Here is a 19,087-nt window from a genome sequence, read left to right as displayed (position 1 = left end):
ATCTTTTCCAGGTAGGAACTGCTCTGAGCAACCGCTTCCGTGCTTGCCGTTCTTGTTAGTCTAGACTGACGCCCGTCGTTCGCACTAATTTTCTACAGCACACACTATTACCAACGTATGTTAAGCTGTTACTCTTTTGCTGTATTTTTTTACAGGAACCATTTGTTTAGTTCTTATTATTTTTATTACTTTGCGGTCTGATTTGTAAACACACTCAACACAATCAGTGGAGCTTACTCCGTGGAGTAACAAAAAAGGGTTTGAAGTTCCTCAGTACAACATGGGCGCGGTTGGCGTCATATACCACTAGTGCATCTCTACGACGACCAGCGTGAAGTTTTCTCCTTCTACTAGCAGCGCTTGGAGGAGCGACCAATGGCAGAAGACGATGTGAATAGAATGTTAAATGGAATATTGTCACGTTGTAGTGACGGCAGTCCAGCGGTCAGGAAGACACCAACCAGTCTTGGAAACGAAGCTCTTTATTTGGGCTGGCTTGCGCCCGCAAAAGAACTGAATCACTCGGCGGTGGCGTAAGCAACAAACGTGCTCGTCAGTCGTTGAACTACGAATGCCCGCCGCTCGCGACATCACTCAATATAAAGACACCAAGGAAACTTCGAGATAACAGGTCTAGATCATCTACAGTAATCTAGAAACACGTAGATGCAGCTGTTCATGGCTGTGATCATTCGAGATTAGTCCAGTCGCTTCTCGCGTCACAAACAAAAATGATAACACCCCTTTCCTGCGGCCTTGAGCGCGAACGAACGGACACTAAAATGATACGTGGCAATATTAGGAGTGCGGACTCCATATTCTCTTCGAATTATTGCAGTTTTCAAAGGCGCTGCTGGATTGTTCGATGTGGTAGGCATCGTAGAGGTCGTGGTGTCGAGGTTCCAAGTGTCGTAGGGGAAGACAGAACGCTGCCGATAGTTACCACCAGCTGATCTTGAATTAGTCTCAAGTGCACCTGCCTGTATCGTCAAAGTTGAGCTGCTTTAGTGGTTGCTGGATCTTCAAATCCAATGAACAGTTTCCTTTGCAGGCGTTTAGCTGTATTCCTTTCTACCGCACTACCGTCACCAGTCTGTGGTAATATTCATACCAGCGAAGTCAAATGAAACTTGCTCAAGTTTTTATTGGCGCTGAAAGTTATATGTAACAGTGCAAAGTTTACTTCCATGCGAAAAACAGCCGTCTAACGCCCATTTCGTGAGGCTGATCAATCTGGAATTGGCAGTGGCACAGCAATCGTTGACTAGATTTGTGCTGGCCATGCAAGACCGCACTGCTTCTTAGCACCAGCTCAAAAGACGACGCAAATGAACTCGACCTACTCGAAGCTCTATACTGGCGACACGATATTCGTGCGCAACGAACAGCTCACTACCAATCCAAATGTTCTGTGATGGACCTCTTTCGAGGCGCATGAACGGCGGAAAGCGCAGTTCCTGGAAAATGAGCGCCCACTGGTCTGTCCCATCGAGTCACTTTTTGTCTCGTTCAGCTCGTGACACGTTGGCAGCGCTATTGCGAGCAACAAGACAGGTTAATACTGATTTCTACGCTAGTGCAGATTTGGACATTGGCTTTTGAATGTCTGTCGGCCACTGCTCGTTGCCGTGCCGTTCATAATGTATCTTTGTCGTTTGCACTGGGGAGCGTTCAGTGCGAAGAGACATCTGTATGTTATGTTGCATGTTGTTTGAGACTTGAGGCTTTTATTTGTGCGAGTCTGCTTACTTGGAGGGACGTGAAAGCATGTTTTGAAAAAAGAAAAGCTTTTCGAGGAAAGCAAGGGTGCAGAAGCTTTCAAATCTCGACATCCCGGTGGAGACCTCAACCGCGCCTTAGAGCATGCAACTGAACGTGCATGTCATCGGTCCGAATCACTGTCGCTGGTTAGCGTTGAAACGCGGCCTCCGCACCCAGGTTCTAACAGGTGAATGGCACGGGGCGGATAGCTTTTCATTGAATGTTTCGTATTACGCAATATTTCAGCGATTGTACTTTTTATAGCGTGAGCTACACTGGCCGAGGTTGAGCAATTTCGCGTGGCTCCTGGACAGCCGTGCTGTGCATGCGCGAAGAGAAAATGACGTCACTACGCACAGCTGGCGTGCCTCGCCGCGCGCGCTCGCCTTCCTTTCCTTAAAATGATCGGAGTGTAAAACATTGACAACGCCAACGCCAATGAACACAATGAACGCCGACGGTCTATGTCTTCAGCGCCGTGTTTCTGGCACAACCTTGTCAATGCCTGCAGCCCACATCTCTCTCATCACCCCACGTACCTATAAGCAGGATTCAGGCTTCCAATGACCCAGAGAGCCAGTGATGCGCACTTCCTTTCCTTAAAATGATCGGAGTGTAAAACATTGACAACGCCAACGTCAATGAACACAATGAACGCCGACGGCCTATGGCTTCTGCGCCGCGTTTCTGGACCAACCTTGTCAATGCCTGCAGCAAACATCTCTCTGTCATCACCCCACGTAACTAGAAGCGCGAATCATGCGTCCACTGATCCAGGCAGCCAGTTATGTGCGCACTTCCTTTCCTTAAAATGATCGGAGTGTAAAACGCTGCAAACGCCAACGCCAATGAACACAATGAACGCCGTGGTGGTGGTGGTGAAAACTTTTTAATAAACAAAAGGAGAGTTTGCAGAACAAAAATGGCCCTTTACATAGGTGGAGTCCTTAGTCCGGGACCCCGCCGGTCAAGGCCGCTACTCGCGCCCGTTGGACAAGAGCCCTTTGAGACTCCAGCCCCGAGCAGTTGAGCAGGGCTGCCTCCCATGCCTCTCGGGAAGGGGAAGGATTGGGGGGAAGGGAAGGATTTTTTTGACAGGCCCAAACCATGTGGAAGGTATCGGATACTTCCCCACAGTGAGGGCAGCGCCCATCAATTTTGGGGTCGAAATGTTTCACTGTTGCAGAACACAACAGAGTCGGCCTATGGCTTCAGCGCCGCATTTCTAGCACAACGTTGGCACAGAGATTGGTTCGTAATAAATTCAACTCTTTTTTGTAAATATGCAACCTGGACAAAAAGAAAAAAGGCATCACATCTTCTATGAACTGCTGCACATATGTGAGCATTAACGCTTTTAACAAAATTGCGAAAAGCTTGTGTACAAAGAATAATACAGAAGAAATTGTTCTGCACAAGTAATCTTTGTCTTTAGTTTCACAGGCTTGCAACCTTGTGATCCTTATTGCAACATGTCCTACGGATTTCTTTTTGTTTTTTCTGTCTTTCTTAATGCAGGAATGTTTAGAACATTGTTTAAAGAATTGAAGCGATATTGTAAAGGTGTCAAGACCGAAATACACTCGTGCGTAAAAACTCTTCAACTGTAACTTCTCTGCACAGACACCGAGCTAAAATTACCAGTCCTGCAAAGCTTAATTGTCGCCGCAAGTCAGACGCCATGTTTACGCAATTTCGTATCATTTTGACGCTGTTAACAGAAGAAAAGATTATTCATTGATCTTGCAGAGTGCCTTTATGAGGGTTGTACTGAGTCTTCTTTTAATCTGACAACACTCTTAGTAAATAAGTGCCGACAAAGCGGAAAAAAATAATCTTGCCTTTAATGTAACATTTTTTGCGTTACAGTAACAAGGAAAGTGCACTCAGCAAGTTTCGCTCGTTAAACTTGTTAATCTATGCTCTTCTTCCGCAAGCCTATGCGGAAGTAATGTTTCATCAAAGTCTGCGCACATAAGGGCTGAAAAACGGGAGAAGGGCTTCTGATCCCTAAAACCCCGGAAGTAGGGATCATCCCTGATTTCCGTGACACATGTCCATTATGTAGGCTTACAGAAGGAGGGGCACATAATACCCCAGAAAGAAGCTTAACGGGCGCTTAACTTGTTATGTGCGTTTGATCCAGAAAAGCAGAGGAAAGATGTGAAAAATGCACTCTACAACGCCTTACGTGGGACTGCAGACAATTTTCTCTCTTATCTCACACTATGTCTGCAAGATTCCTAAAGCCACCGCGCCCTTTGATATACTTGAAGCATAGGCATAACAGACATCAAAGACTTACGTTGGCTAGTCTTACAACAGTTTGGGCTCATGGAGAGATTTGTAAAACAAGGGCTAAAGTAGGCGAATGGAAGGCTTTGTTGAATGTTTGCAGCCCTTGAAGCAGAATTGGATCGCATAATTCATTTTCTCCGGAGAAACCCGACAAGCGATAAACCATACCACTCTTGTACTCGAAGACTTTAACGCCCGCCATACCGGTTGGAGCTATCCGGGGTACGCACGCAAGGACAGCCTCCTAGAGCAACTGGAATCTAACTCTAAACTCGAAATAAAAACGGGCACGAAACCCCAGCTAGGATCAACAATTGAGCAAGAAATGTCTCGTGCCCAAAACTACCCTTTGTTAAGAATGCAAGACAGGTGGCGCTGTTGAACACTGGGGAATGTCTGTGCAGCGACCACTACACCTTACCAGTTACACCGACAACATCGTAAGTGTCATGATCCACGGGGTGGAAAAGCTAAAAAACTGTAACGCTTTCCCTGATATTTGTAGCGAAGCTTTCTTTTATAGAGGATATTCGAGGAGAGCGAAATGCTGTGAGAAACTCACGGCATTCACACGAAAAATATCGGAAGGATGATGCGACACTGCAAGTCGGCAACCACCTCCGTCACATCTGGGAGGCGCAACGAGGTTTCACTAAAAGATGCGGGAGCCATACGCACGACCGGAAGCTTCAGCTTCGCAGAGTGTTAGTCACGGGTCAGCCAAAACAATGTGATGTAACTTCGGCCTGGCAGAGCTGGGATCATTCTTGGAATTCACTGCACGATACCATAGGCCGGTCCTCAGACGCCTGACTGATACTTTTAAGAAGTCAGACAATAAGACCCTTCAAAGATATATATATATATATATATATATATTAGTGTTATGGACATAATTTAAGTGCGTGCTTAATTAAAAGTAATATTTTTATTTGACTCGATATCTCGATAGGAGGACCGACAAAGAGGTCCTCAGATTGAAACGTTGAGTGAAATAAATATGATTTTTTTTAACACGGCGAATACTTCCGTATATACTTTTTAGCAGTCAAACTCGTCATCCTCCAAAACGTCTCTCTCTCTCTCTCTCTCTCTCTCTATATATATATATATATATATATATATATATATATATATATATATATATATATATATATATATAGCACAAGAAGATAAACATACTTGGTTGCTAGAGGTAAAATGTTAAATTCAGAAACGCATCAGTTAGGTAAACATTTATTGCGATTCGACGTTTCCGAGGGAGCCTGTCCTTTTCCAAAACACCTTCAGGCTGTTCCGTGCGGAAGACGTTAAAAGCCTCGACGTACCGTTCAATCGCATACCGGATTCCGTCGCTGTTTAGCTGATTCGTCCGCATATATATATATATATATATATATATATATATATATATATATATATATATATATATATATATATATATATATATATATATATATATATATATATACAGGGCTGCCCACAGCAAAGCAGACACACAGTGAAATGGGGGAGTGGCCAATATATTTGTTATTACGGTAAAAAAAACAAGCGAGATAAAATTTAGAGGAGCCACTTAAGCTCTGCTTTAAGTGTATGAATTTTTATGGATGAATTATTTTAAGTATACACGCAAGTGGTCATTCTCAACTTTTCTCTCATAGATCCCTTGGGGTCATTATACCGCCACCAATCCTTTAGTCAGCGAGCGCCCCACGAAGCCTCATTCTCTCCTTGTACCCGTTTTGTTCTCTTCTTCTTAGCAGCGGTTTTAATCTCTCTACGCTCATCTCCTCTCACCTTTCCTTTCTACCCTCCTGCGTTGACGCCAACATACTACTGCTTTGACCTTTGCTCATATTTTAAAGGGTGGTGGTGGTGAAAAACTTTTATTCAAAGAGAGCTTGAGGGCTAAAAAACCCTGCTGCATGGTCGGTATCCTTAGTCCGGGACACCGCACGACGAGGCCCCGTCTCGCGCTCGCTTGACCAGAGCCCTTTGGGACTCCAGCGTGGAGCAGTTGAGGAGGGCAGTCTCCCATGCCTCTCGGGTGGGGGTGGGGGAAGGGGGAAGGTGAGGATTCTGAGTACATGCCCACACCATGTGAAAGATATCGCAGATCTCTCCACAGTGTGGGCAGCGCCCATCTGTGTTCGGATCGAAGTGTTTTGCTATGGCAGGACAGAGAAGGGTTCCTGTCTGCAGGCGCCGCAGAGTTCGCTCCTCCGCCTTACTCAGCCCCTTGGCAGGTGCCGGGTAGAGACGGTGGCTGTCGCAATAATGATTTAGGATTTCGCGGAACCGCAGAAGCGGTTTATGAGCTTCTGAGCCAGGAGAGCTAGGAAGAGGAGCCCGGTGTGTGAGCGCTCGGGCGGCCGCATCAGCGGCCTCATTGCCTCGTAGACCCTGGTGGCCAGGAGCCCAGCGCTCCAATTGCTCCCCATGAATCTCTTTTCACCTGCTCCGACTTCATTCTTTACGTTATATTGTTTTAATTAAGGACTCACAAGCGTGGAGAATTGCACCAGTGGAAGGATAGGCAGGTAATGGCAAGATCTGAGGGCATGAGTGATGCTGGAAGGCGAGAAAAATGTGCACATGGAAACGATGGGGTACATCCGGAAGCACGAGCACACCTACCCGCGTGCCCCAACTCATGGATGAGCACGTCTACTCACATGCTGACTGCAAAATCAGAAATCATCCTATCGCTACGCAGAAGTAAATACGTGCCACCAGATCAGCAACCAGATAAGGACCAAGAAATAACATTGAGAAGAATACAAACACGTGCTGGAGCACGAAAACACTTCACGCACTCTACCCACAAGGCTATGCGCATATTATGCTATATAGTTGGGCCTATACCCCATCGCGTACGTCTACCAATATAACATGCAAACGGAGAGGACAAAGGAGAGGACAATAGAGGGCCTGGAGGAAACGCTGCAAAGATTACATCCGGAAGTACAGCAGGAGCTCGCCGAAGCTCCAACAGCGGCAGCAAGATCGAATGGACACCCGGAATACAGGGACCGACCGCGAATTCTACATCTAATTAAAATGTTTTCATTATCATTATCAAGATCCTTCTTTTTCTACTTCTTGAAGCGCTTTCGCTCTCTCAACTCTCTCCCCCATGGACTTTTCTCATCGCTTTACAGGTTACTACGGCGGCAACGCATTGAAAGCCGTAATTACAGGCTCAGTACTCGAAACCCCGAAGGTTTTCCTAGTCTATGCCGCTCATGCAACAACACACGGAGGAGAGAGGTTGATTTTGTAGCTATTCATCTCCACTACCGAGGGATTTCATTCAAGCTAATCTGAAGAAATAAGCTGTATTAAGCGCAAACCTGTGTTTCACACACGAGCAAGAAGCGAAAACGGGAAGCCTTACTTTTCCTCAAGCGGAGGCTCTGCATGACGGCAACAAAAGCCTTGTGAAGCACTTCGTAAGCTCGGGCGCTGAGCAGCAAGGGAAAGTAAACAAACGCTGACACGCGGCCGTCGACAGGTGCGTAAACAATGGTGTGCCGGTGTGTCGTCAAGCTGTACTTCTTTCCTGTTATCAGAGACAGGATATGTTTTGGGAAAGCAAAGAAGCGCTTTTGCTGCGCACCTGCTGGATATATTGCGTTCTAGGCACAGAACAGGAGCTGGAATAAAAGAGGCTGGCTTCCGAACGCGGTGCATTATAGAGGTAAGCGCCGTAGCACGCTTCGTCGTACTCGAGAAGATGCCCGTGTACTGTGCGAGAAAACACTTTGAAGAACCCCAGGTAACGAAAATTTCCGCACTCCTTCACTATGGCGTCTCTCATAGCCTGAGTCGCTGTGGGATGTTAAACCCCCATAAACCAACTAATCCATCAAAGGAGAAGTGGCAGTGACACGAATACCTTCCACCTCCTTCCCTTCCACCCTCCCGAAAGAAAAGTATATGCTTAGGCCATCAAAATATGCCCCGTCCGAGAACATAACATCAGTTTTGCCTTGTCAATACGACGCTTAATTATAGGAGCAGCACCGATCGCATTGTTATTTTCTCAGAATATTTTCTAACACAATGATAGCGTCGGAGATGTCATAACATGCGCAAAACATTAGCAGAAAATTGTTCAGTGCGTGTCATTTTTTTTTTCTCAGTGCGCTCACAAGACACCGGTAAGTACAGAGGACAGGCTATGATGCTCAAACGAAGCATCATCATTTACTTGCGAGCTAAACAGGCATGAAAACTACGTCCAAAAGCGCATTTGATTAATCGAGCAGAGGGATCCATATTGTGCACTCCTTGTATTTATCTGCCAGGATGACTGATTGGGGCTGAAATGTTGCAGGTGGAGCACTGCAATTGCGCCTTTTGATCTTGCGCCTAGAAAGTAGTGAGGCTCATCAGAGCGTTCTCTAGTAGTGTGTTCTGCCTTTGTTCCCGTGAAATAAGGACTGATTGGCTGAGTTATCTTGTATTTGCTATTTTCTTTGAAGAGAGAATAGCATGAACGGATGCTCTAGAAACTTTGAATTTCTTCCCCTTTCCGCGCTTACATTCCCAGTCTTAAATCACTGCAGTAGCAATCAATGAGTAGCAGATATTGTATATACGACGGGTGTTCAATAAAGATTTCCGCTGACTCTATTCAATTTATTCCAGGATGCAGAAACTGCGCTTATGTAATGACATATGTAATTATAGGTCACGCGCCAGTGTGCAACTCTGAACTAATAACGGCCTTTCTTTTACAGGTGCTGACGTGCTGTGAGCTGTGATAATAGATGCAGTGGAATACAGAGCCGTCATCAAGTTCCTGTACTTTAAATGCCGCTCTCCAAGGGAGACTTTCGTTTAGATAAAAGAGGTTTATGGGGAGGATTTCCTATCATATGGTGTAGTGAAGAACTGGCATCGTCAATTCAAATATGGTGGGAGTTCGGTGGAAACGACTGCAATTGCAGGGCGACCCCACTCCGCTATCGATGAACACACCACCCGTAAAGTGAAGGCCGCCATTTTGAAAAATCGCCGCGTAACCGTTCGAAACCTATCGCAAAATGCCAAAATTAGTGCGGGGTCCATTGAAAAAAAATCATTGAGTTCAATCTTCATATGCGTAGGTACCCGCTCGCTGGGTTCCCCGGCTACTCACACCTTTCCAAAAGCAGGAACGAGTCGAATACCAGGAGGATTTTTTCGGCAGACTGATTGCACAGGATGAAAGCTTGGCCCATCACTATGATCCGGAGACTGAAGTCCAGTCGATGCAATGGAAGCACTTGGGCTCACCACCTCCAATAAAGGCACGCGCCCAGCCCTCGGCGGGCAAGGTCATGCTCGCAGTCTTTTGGGACCAGCATGGAGCAGTCTTGCTGGATTTCCTAGCAAAGGGTGCCACGATTGCTGGGGCATACTATGCTTCACTGCAGCGAAAATCGAGGGAGGCCATGAAACGCTAGACAAGTGGCATGCTCACCAAAGATGTCCGCCTTTTGCAAGACAATGCCCAAGTTCACAACTCACATGTTGCCCAGATAGAAGCACGCTACTGCGGCTTTGAAATTCTACCATATCCCCTTTATTCACCCGACCACGCACCATCCACCTCTTTCAAACAATGAAGTCATATTTGAAGGGCAAGCATTTTCCAGATGATGAGACTGATTTCTGAAGTCACAACATGGCTTTGGAGCAACCTTTTGACTTCTACCAGCGAAGTGTTTACAGTTGCATAAAAAATATAGAAATGTGTGTCCCTGGGTGGCACCTGTTTAGAGAAGGACACTAATAAATCTGCAAAGTTTCGTTGCTCTCCGTCCAGACGAAGTGGGTCAGGGGAAATCTTTATTGAACGCCCCTCGTTTTCTGATAATGCTTTGAATTGGTCATCGTTATATATAGTAAAATCTGTATAATAACCCTATAAATTTAAGGAGTTACTTAAGGAGTTCTTGTGAAGTGTAAATGCGAGAACATTAAATGCCTCTCGCTGAGTGTGTCACTGAGCTGCTGCCAGTTATTTTGGGGGTGAACGTTGTTTTGCTGCAGCAGCAAGCTTCGCATGTTTCGCTGCATTGTGATGGTCTAGTAGTTCGCCAGCTAACTGCCGCCTCCGGCCCGCTTATCTGTATCGTCTGATGTAGCCACGAGCGATTAAACCTCGGGTGATGAAGACTCCGTAAGCTGCGTTTGCATGAATACTACAGTGTGCACAGTATTTCCTAGCGTATCTCGTGCAGCAAACACGCCACTGTGTATGTGCAGCACAACAAGTCCGTGGGGACAGTGACCCCTCGCCCAATGCATGCGAGGGAGGGGTCAGTAGCCCCCATCTTGAGCGCAGTCCCCTTTGTTATCCAGCTCAGAGGATATTGTAGAGCCATTGAGGGTAGGAGGGAGGAGGAGGGGCTCCACCAAGCATGTTTCTATCACCGCGAAAGTATACTTGCCTTTTTTGATCTACCGCTGTCTTGTGATGGTTTACCGATCCAGGAGGGGTGATGACGTCGTTCGCTGGCCGCGTTTCTGCCACGAATTTTTCAAAACTGCGGCTGCTTTTCGCTCAACGAGGCGAGTAACGCTCTCGCATTAATAACGGGCTATGAAATAAGATCTCCGCGAAAACGCTGTGTGCAAAAATGAGATCTTATTGGGAGCTCTGCAATAAGCGTAGCGAGGACATGCATATACAAGGTTTATGAGTCAAATGTGCACCAATTGTTTTAAAAAGGCACATTGTCCTAAGCAAGGGAAAACAACTCAGAGCCGCTGACAGTCCATTTTGATGCTTCGCTTAATTGGGCGTCATTTCCCTCTGTACGTTCGCCTTAAAAAAAGTAGCTGCCTGCAGCCTAACGTTCGAAATGCTTACATCACAAGAGAAGGAACAAGTAGAGGCTAGACTACGGAACGGATATAAGACTACGCTGGGTCTACAACTGAAAACAACTACGCGTAAATTAATGCACCTAGGTGTTTCCAACACATGCGCGCCGCATTAGGATCCACTCCTCATCGGTCACAAGGAATACGTTCTACATGCAACCATGGAAAGGTCCTTACTCAGGCAACTAGGCTACTCGCACAGCCACAAGAAGATCAGAGAGACGAAGGGCGTCAGGGGAAACCTCAGAACGACTGACACAGTCCTACCGAGCACTAAGCGCGTACACAGACAACTGTCCCGAGGCTGGAGGGAAGCAAGGGCTCAGACGTACGGATGGTCGATACGAATCGTGAGCGGAAACGCGAAAAATGCAATGAGTTTGCTCAGATTATTGTTGCAGTGAGCGGAAAGTACGCAACGCTTGCTGCCAGCGTGTGCGCAAGTGTTGGCGCACCGCGAATTTTACAAGCACAGATGCGGCTGTTACTGCGTTGCCAATGCGCAGAGCAGTTTCGGTTTTCACTTTCCGGTTACGGAGCTTCTGGCCTCCCTAGATTCCTCTCTACACGCGAGGAGTCTTTGAAGGCCGGAAGCTGTTTTTCATGGCGAGATCCCTTGAAAATCGGTGGACGGGCGACCCGGCGATGAAATCCAAGGCGATCCGAGGCTGTAAGCAGTACCGTAGTTCCCGGTGGTAGCGTGTCTCTGCGGTTTGCCAGAGTAATTGTGTTGCGTCCCGTAGATTAACGATGCTCAGTGCTGAATCCTCTTCGCTGTGCAGTGATGATCCACTCATTGAAGAAATGCGACAGAGGCCGATACTCAATCACCAGCCCTCATGACTAGCGCTCATGAGAAAGAAATTTTGAGCTTGATAAGGCTCGACCTCTGCTAACAGCCGTTCGATAACCGGCGCCATGTTGAACAATGAGAAACGCAGTTTTCCAGAGAAGCGGTCGGTAGGCCATAAAAACGGATCTTTCCGAAGGGCTCTATGTAAACATAGGTGGTTTTTAGCTACGTAATGCGAAGTTGCAGCATTTCCGCGAAAAGCGATAAATACCGCACCTATGATGGATGCGAATGTATTGTGATCGTGGATTGATACTATCGCCGTTTCTGAGAACGGTTTTGTGATGTTGCGGTTAGCACCAAAGCACCACAGCCATTAGGATATCACGACGGGCAGATGCCTCTGAAGGTTACAAAACGAAAAAGCTTGTGTTAAACTCACGGCAAAAAAAAAAAAAGACCTCATTCATTAAGACATGCTAACAGAGTTTTAGGTGACGGGAAAACTTTGAGAGTTTATATTTGCAAATTGCCGTTGTGCCACAAGGCAAATACACAAAGAGCAAAATTCAAACGCCTCGTACACTGTTTTCAAACAAAACTTGGGCCGCAAAAACTGTCTCCCACGCTCTCAACCCGTTCACTGTGCGCCCGTGTCTCATTGAATCCTATGCTGCCTTATGAGATGTTCACATTGATTTAATAAGCTCGGTTCACACATTGTCTACAATCCCGCGTCTCTAGCTACATTCTGCTCATAGACCGGTTACCGCGCAATGTCATTTATATTGGAATTTATCTGGATCCTTTCGAACGTAAGGCGGTGTTGACGATGCCATTTTTGCAAAGAGTGTTCCCAAGAAAGCTGGTTTTGTTGAAAGAAGAAAACAGTATGCAAAGTCACAATCTCCCTGGGAACGACGTATGGCCTGTGGAAATATTCGGTTCATGGGCTTCGTTGACATCAGGTTTGGTATCTTGAATTGTACTGCACATTTACGCACAAGCTCGTAAATCCTGCCGGCTTATGGGAATTTCACTTACTAATAAACTTATTTATTTATTTGTTTATTTATTTAGAACATACTGCAGGCCTTGTGGGATATCCAGATATCCCTCGCCGCCTCGCGCCGAGTCACGAGACGAGAGCGCACGCCGCAGGGAATGGGGAGAGGAGGGCACCCGGCAACTCTCCTCACCCTCAGCTCGGACGTGACGTCACGCCTACGCTCTGGCGTCTTAGGGACGGGTGAACGACCCCTCTTGATTGCAACAAGTTGCTCAAGAGGGAGGTAATGTCGTAGGGGTTAAAAGGCGAAGTTCGCGCGGGAACGAGGGACTCGCCCTCTCTTCTCGCCGCGGTGCTGCTGCCGCTCTGCCCTGCCGACCCCCGTCCTGCCCGCGCCCTCCCGGATTATCCATCGCCGGTCGACGACGACCTGGTAAGCTGCTGAACCATCTATTATCGGATAGAACATTCTTCCGCAGTGTGCTTTGCCTTGCGCTAGGTAAATAAACGGTTTCCTAGCGTACTCTGTTCGTTGCCTACTTCGTCCGAACCCGCCGTGGCTGTGACTTTGCGCCACGGGTTGGGGACACGAGAACGCCCGCGCATAGCTGGCACGGAAGCGCGCCTTCCCGGCCGGCTGCACGCGAGTGACCCCATAGCCTACAGTAGGCCTGCAGTATGTTCTCTCCTTTAAAGAGCTTATGAGAAAACCAGCTCTGCTAGTGCAGCAAGTGCCGCAGCCAAATTTCCTAAGCATTACACATTACTGAAATTAGACAAACGAGCAACGACATTGTGTGTCCGAATAGTAGCTCCCAAAAGAACTGTTAGGACCCCTGAGAATCATCGATGCGTCGGTGTACGGATGTCTCTGGCACAAATAATTTCATTTTTTTGTTAATATGAGTCCACTGACTCTAAAGGTCTCAGCTTGTCAATGTCTATTAGCTGTCGATACAAAATACTTTGATGAAATGTATTTGATTGAGAAGCTTGCCATTAGCCTATAATTCTTTTTCTCGTTTTTTATTGTTCGTGGCCTGTGTAACCTCTCCATACCCCATGTAAAACAGGTAAATACTAGTCACAGCAACAACGTCTTTTGCACAGATGACACTTTCGTACGATGTTCCATAAGTTGTTGATGGTGATCTAGGCTAGCAAACGGCTTAATTAAGCACAAAGCCTGAATACCATTAGAATATTCAAAATCAGGCACCTAATGACTCTTGAAGAATTGCTCTCTATATATGAAACTGAAGTGTACCGTCTATTCTGCCGTTTGGATTTCATTTTGTTAGCTGAAAGTACACAGGATGCTTTGAAATTAAAAAATACCACGATCTCACAGCAGACAACCACATTACGAGTGCACAGACCACACTGATGGAAACCATACAAAGAAAACTGAAAAAAGAAACATTCTTCCCTCCTGGCTAGCGATGATTATGTAGGTATTGCCTAAACTTTCAAGCGAAGTGTTTGGCCAGAGAGATAGTTCTTTAGGGAAAATGTGAGAGATCAGAGCGGCACCGCATTGGAGAAATGCCTAAGCAGGAGTTTTCAAACTTCGCGCCAAAATTCGTCTTCAAATTTGGCGCCACGCGTTGGCTCCGCCCACACTTTCTGTCACGTGGTGCCACACTTCCGGCATTTTCAAATTTGGCGCCACTTTTTCTCCGGCCGCGCCCACTTTTTGGATATTGTTGGCTGTAATTCATTAATTGACCAACCTAAACCCCACTATTGCCTTTACGAGATTTTTTCATGCTCTATTCCATAGGAGAATTATTTTTCGCCTAAACCCGTTCGTTCGGAACTAATCGTGCGGACAAGCTCCGCAAACATAGCCATACAATGCTTACGCATTAAAAAAAAAACAGATTTTAGCCAGCGTGAATATTCGCTGGCATGCTACTCTGCGTAGGGGAGGCAACAGGGGAGTAAAGATGGAAGAAGGGTGGTAGAAAGCAGTGCAGTCATTGAAGAGGGTTGCAACGCAGCAGTTCACTGCATGATGGCTTCTTTGGTTGAGACCAAAGTTATGTTGATGTACAGCTCGGTGATCAAGTGTGAAGTTTCAGAAAGACTACGGATGCCAGCCTTGTGTAGCAATTTTCCTACTCTCTTACACCCGAAGAGTGAAGATACGGTTGAGGAGAGGTGATTGCGACAATATGAACACGCCGCAACGGTGAACCATACCAAAATTAACCCCATGGTGAGCTGTTTTGTTTTCTTTATAGACCTCTGACATTTCAAAGCAGGGCTGACTGAAAGTACGATGCGCTGCTTGCACAAGGCTCTTTGTAAATAACATGCTCTTGCGACACGTTCAATGACATCGCTCAACACCCTTCGTTAGAGAGTGTGGGACGTAGTCTTTCTTACAGTAATTTGAACACTGTGGTTTCTATTTTTTAAGGAGTAAAAAAAAGGGATTTAATGAGGAAATATGAGCTGCAGCATATTATCTTCGCTTGCAGTCATTCAAGCTATTAAGGAAAGTTCTTGCAACAACGAATGAACAAAATTGCACATGGGTACATGATTACTCTTTTGAAGCGGAACTTAAGAGGGTTTGATAAAAATGAAAAAAAAAAAAGAGTCCTTTGAATAATATAACTGCTTGTGACACCGCATGCGCGTTTTGCAACCTCCCGCACACTCAACCAGCCGAGCTTAAGTGTTGCTAGGCGTGAGCTGTTCACACGCGGGCGAGACGCGCGGCTATAAACCGAGCGAGCCGCCCACTGAAAACGACGGAGGTCGTTCAAGCGTTAATAGGTGCCAGTGCGTAACCTTTGCGGTGCTGTGATGTAAAGTGGTCGCACTTTAATAGCCTTCAGTGCTTGAGATGAGTTGTTTCAGCGCAGCTCGACTATTAAACTCGAGGCCATTCATCTTCGAAGGACAGCGAAAACGACTCAGCGTACTGATTCTCGCACCCCTTAAGTGTTTTATCCCGCAATTCACTGTTCGCATGTATGTTGACTCATTAATCTGGCCGATAAAACAGCTACATTCCTCTCGGGTTCATGCTGATGTGACCGCTGTTAATCTTGTCTTTGGGTTGGCCCAGCAAGCGAAATTGAATTTACGACCAAAGCAATGAACGGAGTCCTTATTTCTCGCAGCCGTGAGTATCGTAGCCACGCTTTCGCCCTCCAGCGACCCTCACGCAGTTTTAAACAACATTTTTCAGCTCTTGACATATCTATAATCATGTTTGCGCGAGCTGCGTAGAGCCGCTTCTGCTGTAGTATATATACTCCACTTGGATGTGTTTCATTTTTCGCTCTAAATTTCGTAATGCGGTGGGGCTGTACACGAACAACACTGCTGATAACTGTAAGAAAACGAAGCTTTTTTTTTTTGCCTATGCTGAAGAAAATCTCTGTAATCGTTTCGTAGACCTGGTTGCGATACTTAGGTAAAGGTAATTGTTTGGCTAGCTGCTTGAGGCAACCGCAGTGCATAATATTTGTCGCAAGATCATACCTGACGGTACGTCTTAGCGAAAGAGATTAGGCAGTCTGGAGTGAGTAGCAAGCCTACAAACCCTCATTCTACCCTGTTCTATGTATTCTTGATATGCCTTTTCAGACTGGTACGTGGGGATGGTTTGAATGTGTTCTGCCGGGCCCATCTTGGAGGAGTTTAGAAAATCCAGGAGAACTTTACGCGTAATCTACACGGGATTGCATGTGAGCTGGACCCCACGTTTCCCGTTCCCAGATGCGGCAGTTTGTCCGGAGAGGTTGGCACCAGGCACTTGAAATCTGTCTTGATAAATATCGGCCAAAATTCCAAGATAATAAAATGTGCACACACGTGATCTCCTTATCGGTGCGGTGGGCGTGACACAGCCACTGCGCGCCACTGTCCGATACCGAAGATCTCGATGCCTCGCAGGGTCTTGTGGCTTGGCGTAATACGACCAGTCATTGGTTAACCTGCCTTTAGGCCTGGTTCAGCAAAAAGAATCTTTCTTTGCAGTCGGCCCAAGCAGCCAGTGCTCACCGAAACATATGAAAGACATAGAGTCCACTCCAAGTAACCGCTAATAGGACAGACGGAAATTATACAATTACTCGCTTAATTTCCACTACTGTTGTGAATAACGGCGTAGGAGCGGACAACGAATTTAGCAACTGATGGAGTTCTCGCAAAGTTGGTTGTCTGCTGCAAACACAGTAATCGGGTGCTGAAAACGGTCGAAGAGTCCTGTTTTGAAATATCTTCGAGTAACCGCCAAACCACTTTCTGCGGTGTCTGGGTCTTCCAATAGTTGAACGTCGGCGGGAGAACGGAGGGGGGAGAGCTGGTTTAGAGAAGGTGACCCTGGATCGTTGCCCCTTTTGGGGTCCCCTCTCTCGGAGGGTCGGATACTCCGGCAAGCGTTCACTGGTAATCGCAGGACGCGTGGAAGCCAAGCAAGGCTAACATATTCGGCAAAGAGCGAGTCCTGGCCCCCTGAAGAGTCCTTCAAACAAGCTCGGCTCTCTCAGTATGCTTTAACAAATCCCACGCAGTCCCCTTGCCGAATTTTCATGTCTCCTTGTTCTTAACCTTAATCTCTTTTTCCAGTATTCCCATTGTTTTTGGCGACTTCTCACTGTAGATAACGACAGTCTTCCCGTGAATGCTCCCCGGGCTGGGGTTTTGATTTAGGTAGCCCTTCAGTTTTATTTTTTTTACCGCCTTCGATTGAGTCGAAGTATATATTTGTCCGCTGGGGCATAATTACGTATCATTACGATATCCTTTATGCCAGTTACACTCACTGGCAAAGGCAATTCAATATTCTTCTTACTTATCCAAAGTCCTCAAGACAGCTCCGTATTCTTTTAGAGATTGGTAATACCTGTCATTCCACTTTGATTTATTTTTTTTTGTCTTGAACCTTGATTGTTTTAGATATAGTTACATGGTTTGTGGCACCTAACTCCTGGTCGCTTACTTGGTTGTCTTCAGAGGAGCCTAGCGACTTTGTATTCTAGGTTTATGTCAGGGTAGTTTTGTTTTCGGATCAAAAGCAACCATAATAATGATTGATAACTGTGCGCAAACTGCAGATAAAACCGTTTATGCTGGAGATGTACAGAACGTGTACTACAAGCCCAATGTTGAACAGATAAGGTACGCTCTAGCCAGTTTCTCGGTCTAGGATATATTTACACTAGTGTCGCGCTAACCTATCCTGCCATAAGAAGGCGAGATTCACCGATGTTGCCATTTCGACACTAAATTAGTGCGAACGAGTAGCCGTCAGTGCTTGGCTTCGACTTAGTCTGGCATTTTACTTTGAATGGCTCAGTTTGTCACGATGCTTCGGAACTGAACAATAAAAACCACCGCAACTCTTATCTAACATCATGTTGCTGGAGTCCATTGTTCTGCACAATAAACTGCGCCATTGCAGGACTTCTATTTCCTGAATGATTGCTCAGTGGGCGTAAATATAAAGTGTTTGAAAATTGGGGTTTGCGCTTACCCCGGTTAATATTGGCGTTCAATGCAGCTACTCGGCATTCACTTATGTCTCTTGGGCACAGTAGAAAAATTAAAACAGTTTTCACTGTTTCGGGGAATTCTGTTATAACACCGGGAAAAATTGGCATGACCGTTATCGCTTCCTGAAGTAACGAAAAAATGCTACCGCAGCCTATGTTATTCCGGGGTGTTGTCTAGATTTAGAAATTTATGAGCATACTGCTCAATCCAAGTGTAGCAAATCTAGAGAATTCACCGTCTTTGGTGATCAAAGCTTGGTTGCTCAAGTGCCCATCATGTTGAGCGCGAGTATTTTCAGCACAGCAGGGCCTAAAAGTACTGGCAGTCATATGCAATTTTATGTTTCATGACCGCCGCTGTAAGCACGTTATTCCTCAAGTAGAAATGCGGCAGAATTTTTTGAAGAGGATGGTCATGAACTCTTTGAATAAGGTACAAGTGCAACGGTCCTCACTTATTACCACATGATGTTACTTGAATAAAGGTATCGTTGCCTACCTCTTTTACATTTCTACGGTAGCAGCTCTACATTTGGACGACGGGAGGGCGTGAAGAAGAGGAAACGGCACTGGCTGCGTGGAGAATAGATAAGTCCAAGAGTAAAACTTACAGATCAATGCGGCAACCCGCATTGGAGGAATGCGTGAGCAGTGACGCCTGCTCGGCACTTGTCGCCTCTCCCTCGCCACCAATCTTCGCCAATGCGTTCAAACTTTCTTATTTCTTCTCTCACCCACTTAGACTGCTATTAAGCATCGATAAATCATCAATTGTCAGTTATTTATCACTCATCAATTAATTATCAGTTATCAGTAATTGATCTTTCA

General features: G+C 46.1%; 1 long non-coding RNA gene across 1 annotated transcript in view; it reads right to left on the bottom strand.

Annotated features, from left to right (window-relative positions):
- Window positions 1-7,520, bottom strand: part of LOC149331140 (uncharacterized) — a 46,473-nt gene extending 38,953 nt beyond the window's left edge. The window contains exon 1 of the long non-coding RNA XR_016284826.1: window positions 7,460-7,520. This is a non-coding gene — a long non-coding RNA (uncharacterized LOC149331140). The remainder of the gene's footprint in view (window positions 1-7,459) is intronic.
- Between the last annotated feature and the right edge of the window lie 11,567 nt (window positions 7,521-19,087).

The sequence above is a fragment of the Amblyomma mixtum genome, chromosome 8 (assembly GCF_055824585.1).
Source record: "Amblyomma mixtum isolate Tamu chromosome 8, ASM5582458v1, whole genome shotgun sequence".
NCBI lineage: Eukaryota > Metazoa > Arthropoda > Arachnida > Ixodida > Ixodidae > Amblyomma > Amblyomma mixtum.
Note: the sequence above shows the minus strand (reverse complement) of the source record. Positions and strands in the feature narration are given on the sequence as shown.